Here is a 13,872-nt window from a genome sequence, read left to right as displayed (position 1 = left end):
GCGGGGAATTTTTCCATCCTATGAACCAATAGCCAGCTCCCTTCTCTATGCAAGTATACAGCTATAGGAAACGAACTTCAAATTATGTAATGATAATCGGTCCAGTACTTCGTGTTACATGTATATATGTACTTTTATTTGGTGCATCAACATTTAACCGCAAACACGGAATCGGAAACACTTAACCGCAAACACGGAATCGGTGTTTCCGGATACGTGTTTCCGATTACGTGTTTCCGATTCCGTGTTCGTAAAAAACGGAACACGGACACACGGAATCGGAAAGACGTAAACGGAAATACGGAACCGGAAACACGTAAACGAAAACCCTGAAAATACGGAACACGGAAACACCGAAATACGGAATCGGAAACCCTGAAAAGAAAAGGAAAAAAAAGAAAAAAAAGCATTAGGACCGGTTGGTGTTACCATCCGGTTCTAAAAGTCCTCCGCCTGCGCACACTCTTCGGCGCCCACGTGGAGGCGTTTAGCACCGGTTTGTAAGAGACCGGTGCTAAAGGGGGGGCCTTTAGTCCCGGATACGTAGCACCGGATGTGTATCCGGGTCCAAAGGCCCTTACCAACCGGTTCTAATACCCCTTTCTCCACTAGTGATGGGTGTCGGTATGGACGGAATGGATGATACAACGCCATCTTGCAACTACCCTTCATAAAAAAATTTCATTTTTTTCCACGCTTCCGTATGAACTTGACAAGGCGGCACGTCAAATTTTAGAATTTTCTGACAATCCGTGCTTTTTTATGAATTTCCATTCAAAAACTGGCACAAACAGACGCCGGACGTGACGCAACGTGTGTTTGGTCTCCGATTGCGTTGAAATTTTGCGTGGCATCATTGCATGTCCATTCTCAGGTGCCGGCAAAAGTTGGGTGAATTTCATGAATGCATGCATGTACTTCATGTGCAACCCATGGCTGTCGGTATGGACGGAAGGGGTGCTACAACGCCATCTTGCAACTACCCTTCATGAAAAAATTTCATTTTTTTTCACGCTTCCGTATGAACTTGACAAGGCGGCACGTCAAATTTTAGAATTTTCTGACAATCCATGCTTTTTTATGAATTTCCATTCAAAAACCGGCACAAACAGATGTCGGACGTGACGCAACGTGCGTTTGGTCTTCGATTTCGTTGAAATTTTACGTGGCATCATTGCATGTCCATTCTCAGGTGCCGGCAAAAGTTAGGTGAATTTCATGAATGAATGTCTGTACTTCATGTGCAACCCATGGGTGTCGGTATGGACGGAAGGGGTGCTACAACGCCATCTTGCTACTACGCTTCTTGAAATTTTTTCATATTTTTCACGCTTCCGTTTGAACTTGACAAGGCGGCACGCCAAATTTTAGAATTTTCCGACAATCCGTGCTTTTTTTATGAATTTCCATTTAGAAAACGGCACAAACAGATGCCGGACGTGACGCAACGTGCGTTTGGTCTCCGATTTCGTTGAAATTTTGCGTGGCATCATTGCATGTCCATTCTCAGGTGCCGGCAAAAGTTGGGTGAATTTCATTAAATCATGCATGTACTTCATGTGCAACCCATGGGTGTTGGTATGGACGGAAGGGGTGCTACAACGCCATCTTGAAACTACCCTTCATGAAAAAATTTCATTTTTTCCACGTTTCCGTATGAACTTGACAAGGCGGCACATCAAATTTTAGAATTTTCTGATAATCCATGCTTTTTTTATGAATTTCCATTCAAAAACCGGCACAAACAGATGCCGGACGTGACGCAATGTGCGTTTGGTCTCCGATTTCGTTGAAATTTTGCGTGGCATCATTGCATGTCCATTCTGAGGTGCCGGCAAAAGTTGGGTGAATTTCATAAATGCATGCTTGTACTTCATGTGCAACCCATGGGTGTCGGTATGGACGGAAGTGGTGCTACAACGCCATCTTGCAACTACCCTTCATGAAAAAATTTCATTTTTCCACACTTCCGTATGAACTTGACAAGGAGGCACGTCAAATTTTAGAATTTTCTGACAATCCGTGCTTTTTTTATGAATTTCCATTCAAAAACCGGCACAAATAGATGCCGGACGTGACGCAACGTGCGTTTGGTCTCCGATTTCGTTGAAATTTTGCGTGGCATCATTGCATGTCCATTCTCAGGTGCCGGCAAAAGTTGGGTGAATTTCATGAATGCATGCATGTACTTCATGTGCAACCCACGTGTGTCGATATGGACGGAATATGGGTGCTACAACGCCATCTTGCAACTACCCTTCATGAAAAATTTCATTTTTTTCCACGCTTCCGTATGAACTTGCCAAGGCGGCACGTCAAATTTTAGAATTTTCTGACAATCCGTGCTTTTTTTATGAATTTCCATTCAAAAACTGGCACAAACAGATGTCGGACGTGACGCAACGTGCGTTTGGTCTCCGATTTCGTTGAAATATTGCGTGGCATCATTGCATGTCCATTCTCAGCTGCCCGCAAAAGTTGGGTGAATTTCAAGAATCCATGCATGTACTTCATGTGCAACCCATGGGTGTCGGTATGGACGGAAGGGGTGCTACAACGCCATCTTGCAACAACCCTTCATGAAATTTTTTCATTTTTTTCCATGCTTTCGTATGAACTTGACAAGACGACACGTCAAATTTTAGAATTTTTTGAAAATCCGTGCTTTTTTATGAATTTCCATTCAAAAACCGACACAAACAGATGCCGGACGTTACGCAACGTGCGTTTGGTCTCCGATTTCATTAAAATTTTGCGTGACATCATTGCATGTCCATTCTCAGGTGCCGACAAAAGTTGGGTGAATTTCATGAATGCATGCATGTACTTCATGTGCAACCCATGGGTGTCGGTATCGATGGAAGGGGTGCTACAACGCCATTTTGCAACTAGCCTTCATGAAAAAATTTCATTTTTTTTTCCACGCTTCCGTATGAACTTGACAAGGCGGCACATCAAATTTTAGAATTTTCTGACAATCCGTACTTTTTTTTATTAATTTCCATTCAAAAACTCGCACAAACAAATGCCGGACGTGACGCAACGTGTGTTTGGTCTCCGATTTCGTTAAAATTTTGCGTGGCATCATTGCATGTCCATTCTCAGGTGCCGGCAAAAGTTGGGTGAATTTCATGAATCCATGCATGTACTTCATGTGCAACCCATGGGTGTCGGTATGGACGGAAGGGTGCTACAACGCCATCTTGCAACTACCCTTCATGAAAAAAAATTATTTTTTTTCACGCTTCCGTATGAACTTGACAAGACGGCACGTCAAATTTTAGAATTTTCTGACAATTCGTACTTTTTTATGAATTTCTATTCAAAAACCAGCACAAACAGATACCGAACGTGACGCAACGTGTGTTTGGTCTCCGATTTCGTTGAAATTTTGCGTGGCATCATTGCATTTCCATTCTCAGCTGCGGGCAAAAGTTGGGTGAATTTCATGAATCCATGCATGTACTTCATGTGCAACCCATGGGTGTCGGTATGGACGGAAGGGGTGCTACAACGCCATCTTGCAACTACCCTTCATGAAATTTTTTCATATTTTTTTCACGCTTCGCGACGGACTTGACAAGGCGGCACGTCAAATTTTAGAATTTTCTAACAATCCTTGCTTTTTTATGAATTTCCATTCAAAAACCAGCACAAACAGATGCCGGACGTGACACAACGTGCATTTGGTCTCCAATTTCATTGAAATTTTGCGTGGCATCATTGCATGTCCATTCTCAGGTGCGGGCAAAAGTTGGGTGAATTTCATTAAATCATGCATGTACTTCATGTGCAACCCATGGGTGTTGGTATGGACGGAAGGGGTGCTACAACGCCATCTTGAAACTACCCTTCAAGAATTTTTCTCATTTTTTTCCACGCTTCCGTATGAACTTGACAAGGCGGCACGTCAAATTTTAGAATTTTCTGACAATCCGTGCTTTTTTTATGAATTTCCATTCAAAAACTGGCACAAACAGATGCCGGACGTGACGCAAAATGTGTTTGGTCTCCGATTTCGTTGAAATTTTGCGTGGCATCATTGCATCTCCATTCTCAGGTGCTGGCAAAAGTTGGGTGAATTTCATGAATCCATGCATGTACTTCATGTGCAACCCATGGGTGTTGGTTTGGACAAAAGGGGTGCTACAACGCCATCTTGCAACTACCGTTCATAAAATTTTTTCATTTTTTTCCACGCTTCCGTATGAACTTGGCAAGGCGGCACGTCAAATTTTAGAATTTTCTAACAATCCGTGCTTTTTTTATGAATTTCCATTTAAAAACCGGCACAAACAGATGGCAGACGTGACGCAACGTGCGTTTGGTCTCCGATTTCGTTGAAATTTTGCGTGGCATCATTGCATGTCCATTCTCAAGTGCCGGAAAAAGTTGGGTGAAGTTTATGAATGCATGCTTGTACTTCATGTGCAACCCATGGGTGTTGGTGTGGACGGAAGGGGTGCTACAACGCCATGAATTTTTTTCATTTTTTTCACGCTTCCGTATGAACTTGACAAGGCGGCACGTCAAATTTTAGAATTTTCTGACAATCCGTGCTTTTTTTTATAAATTTCCATTCAAAAAACGGCACAAACAGATGCCGGACGTGACGCAACGTGCGTTTGGTTTCCGATTTCGTTGAAATTTTGCGTGGCATCATTACATGTCCATTCTCACGTGCCGGCAAAAGTTCGGTGAATTTCATAAATGCATGCATGTACTTCATGTGCAACCCATGGGTGTCCGTATGGACGGAAGGGGTGCTACAACGCCATCTTGCAACTACCCTTCATGAAAAAATTTCATTTTTTTTCACGCTTCCGTATGAACTCGACAAGGAGGCACATCAAATTTTAGAATTTTCTGACAATCCGTGCTTTTTTTATGAATTTCCATTCAAAAACCGGCACAAATAGATGCCGGACGTGACGCAACGTGCGTTTGGTCTCCGATTTCGTTGAAATTTTGCGTGGCATCATTGCATGTCCATTCTCAGGTGCCGGAAAAAGTTGGGTAAATTTCATGAATGCATGCATGTACTTCATGTGCAACCCATGTGTGTCGATATGGACGGAATATGGGTGCTACAACGCCATCTTGCAACTACCCTTCATGAAATTTTTTCATTTTTTTCCACGCTTCCGTATGAACTTGACAAGGCGGCACGTCAAATTTTAGAATTTTCTGACAATCCGTGCTTTTTTTATGAATTTCCATTCAAAAACTGACACAAACAGATGCCGGACGTGACGCAACGTGTGTTTGGTCTCCGATTTCGTTGAAATTTTGCGTGGCATCATTGCATGTCCATTCTCAGGTGCCGGCAAAAGTTGGGTGAATTTCATGAATGAATGCTTGTACTTCATGTGCAACCCATGGGTGTCGGTATGGACGGAAGGGGTGTTACAACGCCATCTTGCAACTACCCTTCATGAAATTTTTTCATTTTTTTCACGCTTCCGTATGAACTTGACAAGGCGGCATGTCAAATTTTAGAATTTTCTGACAATCCGTGCTTTTTTATTAATTTCCATTCAAAAAACGGCACAAACAAATGCCGGACGTGACGCAACGTGCGTTTGGTCTCCGATTTCGTTGAAATTTTGCGTGGCATCATTGCATGTCCATTCTCAGCTGCCCGCAAAAGTTGGGTGAATTTCAAGAATCCATGCAGGTACTTCATGTGCAACCCATGGGTGTCGGTATGGACGGAAGGGGTGCTACAACGCCATCTTGCAACAACCCTTCATGAAATTTTTTCATTTTTTCCATGCTTCAGTATGAACTTGACAAGACGGCACGTCAAATTTTAGAATTTTCTGACAATCCGTGCTTTTTTATGAATTTCCATTCGAAAACCGACACAAACAGATGCCGGACGTGACGCAACGTGCGTTTGGTCTCCGATTTCATTAAAATTTTGCGTGACATCATTGCATGTCCATTCTCAGCTGCGGGCAAAAGTTGGGTGAATTTCATGAATGCATGCATGTACTTCATGTGCAACGCATGGGTGTCGGTATGGATGGAAGGGGTGCTACAACGCCATTTTGCAACTAGCCTTCATGAAAAAATTTCATTTTTTTTCCACGCTTCCGTATGAACTTGACAAGGCGGCACAACAAATTTTAGAATTTTCTGACAATCCATACTTTTTTTTATTAATTTCCATTCAAAAACTCGCACAAACAAATGCCGGACGTGATGCAACGTGTGTTTGGTCTCCGATTTCGTTGAAATTTTGCGTGGCATCATTGCATGTCCAATCTCAGGTGCCGGCAAAAGTTGGGTGAATTTCATGAATCCATGCATGTACTTCATGTGCAACCCATGGGTGTCGGTATGGACAGAAGGGTGCTACAACGCCATCTTGCAACTACCCTTCATGAAATTTTTTTTTTTTTCACGCTTCCGTATGAACTTGACAAGACGGCACGTCAAATTTTAGAATTTTCTGACAATCCGTACTTTTTTATGAATTTCTATTCAAAAACCAGCACAAACAGATGTCGGACGTGACGCAAAATGTGTTTGGTCTCCGATTTCGTTGAAATTTTGCGTGGCATCATTGCCTCTCCATTCTCAGGTGCGGGCAAAAGTTGGGTGAATTTCATGAATCCATGCATGTACTTCATGTGCAACCCATGGGTGTTGGTTTGGACAGAAGGGTTGCTACAACGCCATCTTGCAACTACCCTTCATGAAATTTTTTCATTTTTTTACACGCTTCCGTATGAACTTGACAAGGCGGCACGTCAAATTTTAGAATTTTCTGATAATCCGTGCTTTTTTTATGAATTTCCATTTAAAAACCGGCACAAACAGATGGCAGACGTGACGCAACGTGCGTTTGGTCTCCGATTTCGTTGAAATTTTGCGTGGCATCATTGCATGTCCATTCTCAAGTGCCGGAAAAAGTTGGGTGAATTTTATGAATGCATGCTTGTACTTCATGTGCAACCCATGGGTGTTGGTGTGGACGGAAGGGGTGCTACAACGCCATGAATTTTTTTCATTTTTTTCATGCTTCCGTATGAACTTGACAAGGTGGCACGTCAAATTTTAGAATTTTCTGACAATCCGTGCTCTTTTTATGAATTTTCATTCAAAAATCGGCACAAACAGATGCTGGACGTGACGCAACATGCGTTTGGTCTCCAATTTCGTTGAAATTTTGCGGGGCATCATTGCATGTCCATTCTCACCTGCCGGCAAAAGTTGGGTGAATTTCATGAATGCATGCGTGTACTTCATGTGCAACCCATGGGTGTCGGTATGGACGGAAGGGGTGCTACAACGCCATTTTGCAACTACCTTCATGAAATTTTTTCATTTTTTTCCACGCTTCACGATCAACTTTACAAGGCGACACGTCAAATTTTAGAATTTTCGGACAATCCGTGTTATTTTTATGAATTTCCCCTTTAAAAACCGGCACAAACATATGCCGGACGTGACGCAACGTGCGTTTGGTCTCCGATTTCGTTGAAATTTTGCATGGCATCATTGCATGTCCATTCTGAGGTGCCGGCAAAAGTTGGGTGAATTTCATGAATGCATGCGTGTACTTCATGTTTAAGAAAGATTATAAGTTATTTATATATTATTTAAGAAAACTCATTTAAAATAATTTCATGATTGTTTATATCGTTTAAATTGTTTTTACGTCTTAATATAATTTCATGAATGTTTATATCGTTTAAGAAATATTATATGTTATTTTTTTTTCTCATTTTTGTAAATTTAAATATTTAGTTAACTAATGTAAACAATTTGAATATTTCAAATAAATAATAATAATAGTAACAATGTAAACAATGAATTTAGATTCATAATAAACTTAGATAAAATTTCATAGTTTCCGATTAGATTCGAACATAATTAAAACACTAAAAATAAAATTTAATTAAACATTACTAAATTCAAAAAAGCCTAATCTAATCGGAGTCGAGGTAGACGATGGCGGGCCCGTCCACCGCGCCGTCGCCGTCCCGTCGTCGTCGTCGACGCGGGACGCCCTCGCCACTGCCGCCGCCTGCCGGCAACGCCTGATGACGTCGTTGTAGTTCTTGGGGCGTGCCGGCCGTGGGTGTTGTAGCGGCCGCCGGGGTGGACCCGGAGCTGCTCCGGCGTCGCGGGGTCGGTCAGCGTCGGGTAGCCGTCCTTGCAAATCCGCCAAGGTTTTGCAAGGCGGCAGCCCGGCGGACGAGGAGGCCGAAGTTGAAAAGCTCCTGCGTCAGCGGCTTGTCGAGGCTTTGGGCCAGTTGCTCTCCGGCGCGCCGCCGCCGGCATGGTCCATCGCTGGGTCTTCGGAGAACGGGGGAGGAAGGGAGAGAGCTTCGGGGCGACGGGGATCTGCGGCGGAACGACGAAGAGCGGGGGAGAGAAGGAGAGCAGGGGAATGACGGGTGTGCCGACGAGCCGCGGGATGACGGCTATATATAGCGTCGCGACGGGAGGGGAGGCGACGGGGTAGCTGGACGACGTAACTCCCCCGGAGTGAATGCGTGTCGCCTCGGGAGCCGTTGAACCAACGGGCCAGCGGCAACGGCCTCGGGAACGGACGCGACTGGGTTCTGACGACGGGGCCGCCATTAATGGCGTTGCCTCGGGAGCCGTCGAACCAATGGGCTAACGGCGGCATCTGACGATGCTGACGCGGTGGTTAATGGCGGCGGCTTCGGGAACCGACGCGGCGAGCTGGTGACGCGGTGGTTTAATGGCGGCGGCTTCGGGAACCGACGCGGACTGGCGACGCAGTGCGGGATTAATGGCGGCGGCGTCGGGAACCGACGTGAACTGACGACACAACGCGGAATTAATGTCGTCGTCTCGGGAACCGACGGATTGACCGCGGTCAGACCGACGTGGCGACGCCACGTCGCAGCGGGGTGGGACGCGGGTACGACGCGTATACGGGGCTCCTGTACGTCGCCGTTTCGTCAGTTGGCGTCCGTCGGGGCGGGGAAAAGACAATTATGCCCTTTGTTACGAAGGGATATCGTTTAATCTCAGCCGTCCTTGTGTTTGGGGTTGTACCGAAGAAGAAGTGTATTATTGATAGAAAATAAAGCCTTGGACCTCCAATACTGCAAATCTTCCTCAATACTACGCAAATAGTACAGCGTGTGTTGCATAACTTCTTCCAAGATGACACAGCCAATGGTCTTCTTATAACTATTCCTGCAAGTATCATATAGTAAAAAACAATCTCATTTTTTCATCACCATAGACCCAAATCAATGGGATAGCTCAAGGAAAGTGATGTGTTTGCATGTAGCGAATTAGTGATTAATAATTCCCAAACATATTAATACATTTTTTTCACACATCACCCCGTTATGCGTCGTAACAAGAATCCGCAAAATTTTAGTTGGTTCGGCCAGAGTCGACGAAAGCACAAGCACGTCACTGCTCCAATAAAGCAATTCGAGAAGGGTTTTACTCACCAGGCAGAAAGCTCGACGGAACTGTCGACGGGGAGCGGGAGAGCAGGGCGCCGATGGCCACCGAAGAGACAGTTGAAGAGGGAATACCGTCGGCGAGTGGGTGCTACCATAGCACCGGCAGCGTGGTTGATAGCGCAAGCTCTGTATGAGTAAATTGCATAAAACTACTAGTTACAGGCTAAAAACTATCGGTTTTTATTTGTTCTCACATAGCTACCAAACACGTGGCCGGCTGTTTCCAAAACCCAAAACCGCAGTGACTAGCGATTTAACCGCTTTCCAGACATAATGAGCCCACCGGTCAGTCCACGTGGCCCAACGCGCGGACGGCGCAACAGTTAACGGTTGTTAACCCGACCGGTCCGGTCGGAACAAAAGTAGTTGGTCGGGCCGCCCTCCCTCTCACTCCCCCCTCCTCTCCCCCGCTCTCTGACCTAGGTGCGATAGCGGCGCCGCAGCAAGACGTCGGCGACGGCATGCCTTTGGGTCAAGTCGTCACCGGTGCCGGCGAGGAGAGCAGTGGACACACTAGTGGAAAACGGGCCTTTGGCCGGGACCCTTTAGTCCCGGCCTGCCTCTGGGCCGGGACTAAAGGCCCGGCCACGTCGCCCCAATTCTCAATGCCTCCCTCGAGGCTTTAGTCCCGGCCCGTAAGGAGCCTTTAGTCCCGGTTCGTGTCCTAAACCGGGACTAAAGGGCTACGCGGTGGGCAGCCCACATGTGCGCCACCTTTAGTCCCGGTTTGTGTCTCAAACCGGGACTAAAGTCCTTTGCCTATATATAGCACATCCCCCCTCTCCCCTCTTCCTTGCATTTTTCTTGGATGGAGGATTGTGGGTGTGTGCTAGCTCTCCATATTTTTTATGCACTAGAGGTGTTTGTTGAAATGTGTGTTAGAGGGATGTCGCTTCAGTTCACCGAACACAACTACGATATGAGATGCCTGAGCCACGCTTAAACCTCTTCCTCTTTATTTCTACTTATTCTAAAAGGTTAGCAACTATATTTCCTCGTTTAGACCGTGCGGTACTAATTTTTAGGATCGTGATTGTATTTGATATACTGTCGTATAACGCATATGAGCCATCCATGGATGTAGGGTGATCGACGCACAGCCGCTTACAGAAAAGGCGTGCATTCTCTTCGAGATGCAGCCGATGCGAACAAGCATGGTGGTGGCTTTATGTTTTGTCCATGTGTTGAATGTCGGAATGAGAAGGATTACACTTCATCAAGAGTCATTCAGAGCCACCTGCTTCGGTCCGGTTTTATGTCGGGCTATAATGTTTGGACCAAGCACGAAGAAAGAGGGGTTATGATGGAAGCCGACGATGAAGAAGAAGAGAACCATGATGACAACTACCGATCTATGTTCCCTGAGTATGCTGATACCGCAATGGAAGACAATGAAGAAGAAGATCAGGATGAAGAATGGGAACCAGATGAGCCCGCTGATGATCTTGGCCAGGTCATTTCTGATGCACGGCGAGGTTGCGACACAGAAAAGGAGAGGTTGCAGTTCGAGCAGATGTTACAGGACCACAACAAATTGTTGTACCCAACTTGTGAAGATGGCCAGAAGAAGCTGGGTAGCACACTGGAATTGTTGAAGTGGAAGACAGAGACCGGTGTGACTGACTCGTCATTCGAAAAGTTGCTGGTACTGATGAAGAAGATGCTTCCAAGAAAGAACGAATTGCCCGCCAGCACGTACGAAGCAAAGAAGCTTGTCTGTCCTCTAGGATTAGACGTGCAGAAGATACATGCATGCCCTAATGACTGCATCCTCTACCGCGGTGAGAAGTACGAGAATATGGATAAATGCTCGGTATGCACTGCATTGCAGTATAAGATCAGAAAAGATGACCCTGGTGATATTGAGGGCGAGCCACCCAGGAAGAGGGTTCCTGCCAAGGTGATGTGGTATGCTCCTATAATACCACGGTTGAAACGTATGTTCAGAAATAAAGATCATGCGAAGTTGTTGAGATGGCACATGGAAGATCGTATGAAAGACGATAAGTTGAGGCACACCGCTGATGGTCGGCAGTGGAGAAAAATCGAGAGAGAGTTTCCGAGATTTGTAGCTGACGCAAGGAACTTATGGTTAGGTCTGAGTACAGATGACATGAATCCTTTTGGGGAGCAGAGTTGCAGTCACAACACCTGGTCCGTTACTCTATGTATCTACAACCTTCCTCCTTGGTTGTGCATGAAGCGGAAGTTCATTATGATGCCAGTGCTTATACAAGGTCCAAAGCAACCCGACAACGATATTGATGTGTACCTAAGGCCATTAGTTGATAAACTTTTACAGCTATGGGCCGAACCAGGTGTACGTGTGTGGGACGAGCACAAACAAGAGGAATTTGACCTTCGAGTGTTGCTTTTCGTAACCATCAATGATTACCTAAAGGTCCTGCCCCTGGGGCGCTACGAGGCGCCCACGTGGAGCACCTTTAGACCCACCTTGTAACAGGGCCGGGACTAAAGGTTTGGCCTTTAGTCCCGCCCCTTTAGTCCCGGTTGGTGAATCGGGACTAAAGCCCCTTACGGGCCGGGGCTAAAGGCCCCGTCCCCACTAGTGACATTCAAAGGTAAAGAAATTGCTAGGCAGCTCGAGCTTCGTGACGCAGTGATCGCGGCATCCATCATCGCCAAAGGTTCAGCTAGATTCGGCATACCGCACAGCAATGGTAGTGGCGAAGTGCATCCACGCGGATCCAGAGGGGGCCACAGGTGGGCATCGTCATTTGGTGGAGCGAGGTAAGTAATTTTAGTACCATTCATACATTTTTGTTCAAATTTATAAATTAGGGTTAGAATATGATATTGACTTATTAGGAAAAATATAAATTAGGGTTAGATGATGATAGTGACTTATTAAGATAGTGCAGTATAGGAACTGAGCAGATTTATTTTTTTGTTGGCATGCTAGTGCATATTTTTTAGAAATGTTCGGAGTTTTAAATTACAGTAAGTAGTCGTTTTAAGTTCAATGCCTTTAGAATTAATTTTCTTCAGTCACAGGTGAAACGATCGAGATGGAATATCAAAAATATTTGGAGCTGGAAGTGTTAAAACTGAGCAAGCAGGGGTGTTGGATGCTCGGTGCCTGAGCAAGCCTCTCCGATGCCCGATTTATACTACCACCAGCTACTTGGTTCGCACGTATAATGACGGAGAATCTGGCTGGCTGGCTGGCTTGGTTTGCAAGGAGTAGAAAAAATTGCATCGATGACCGGGAAAAGGTTTAGTGGACTGAGAAAGGGTCCTAGCAAGGGACAGTCTAACTGGGGCGATCGGTGACTGGAAAGAGTAAAATATGACTTACAAGTGTCATGTCCCGTTGTGACAGTGTCAGCAGTTAACTTGATGCCCTTCCGTCGTGTGCAACAGGCTTAGATGGAATTTGGTGAACTATTAGCGTCATACGCGTATTACTGGTAGTGGGACTGGATTCCGTGGTCAAATCAATGGCCAGTAATCTTCGTCAAAAGCACAGCATGACGAGTAGTGTACAGTAAGTACGCACTGACCATGACTGCAACATCGTTAGCCTTCAAACTTGGGCTTAATTAGTATCACAGGAACTGTTCGACCACTAATTAAGAGCATATATATAGCCGGATCCTTCATACACATTTTAAATGTACGGATGCGCTGCCCAATAATTGACCGTTTACAAAAAAAAATGATCTAGCAGGACTTCTCAAATGAACCTCGAATGTCCGGGCTCACCGGCACCTCTCATATCCAACCTAAATATGAGGTGGATATGCGGAATCCAGGCACACCTCTCTGACCCGTACTGGCCCGCATGGACCCCACATATATTCATCTTCATCCGTTCGCCGGATCAAACTCTAGTCACTTCACTCCACTTTCATCTGCCACCCTAGCTCACCTTCAGCATCTCCGGCCTTCTCCGACATGGAGGGCAGCGGATCTATCTCCGACCAGTCCGGATCCATTGACTGGGGGTCGTTCCTTCGGATTGGAGGAGGCAATGATGGTTTGCATTGCACTCTACCAGTCCCACGAGGATAGCGGTAGGTCAACGATAGGATCTGTCCGCCGCAGAGGTGAAAGCCATTAGCGCACGCATTTTGAAGAAACGGTAGCGGAGGAACACACGCGCCCTTGCCCGCGAGCAGAATCGGGCAGTCCATGAAATGGCCGGACTGCCATCAAAGGAGGTGGAGGAGGTGAGCGACGACGAGGACAACTCCAGTGATAAGCAGATCCGGCTCGATCCGTACCCCGTCTTTGGCCGGTACTTCGTCGAGAAGGATGGCAAGGGCTTCGGAAAAGGCAAGGACAGTCGTGGCTATGTCCACCATAGCTAAACGTGCCAAATTTTCGTAGTCCGATGACATGTTAATAGTGTTGGAATAGTCGGACGATCTATGTGTAAATG

General features: G+C 45.8%; 1 pseudogene; it reads right to left on the bottom strand.

The window, feature by feature from the left end:
* Positions 1-8,598, bottom strand: part of LOC123405734 — a 31,579-nt pseudogene extending 22,981 nt beyond the window's left edge.
* Between the last annotated feature and the right edge of the window lie 5,274 nt (positions 8,599-13,872).

Source organism: Hordeum vulgare, chromosome 6H (assembly GCF_904849725.1).
Source record: "Hordeum vulgare subsp. vulgare chromosome 6H, MorexV3_pseudomolecules_assembly, whole genome shotgun sequence".
In the NCBI taxonomy this organism is placed as follows: domain Eukaryota; kingdom Viridiplantae; phylum Streptophyta; class Magnoliopsida; order Poales; family Poaceae; genus Hordeum; species Hordeum vulgare.
The sequence above is the reverse complement of the archived record's forward strand: the minus strand, read 5'-3'. Positions and strand labels throughout refer to the sequence as shown.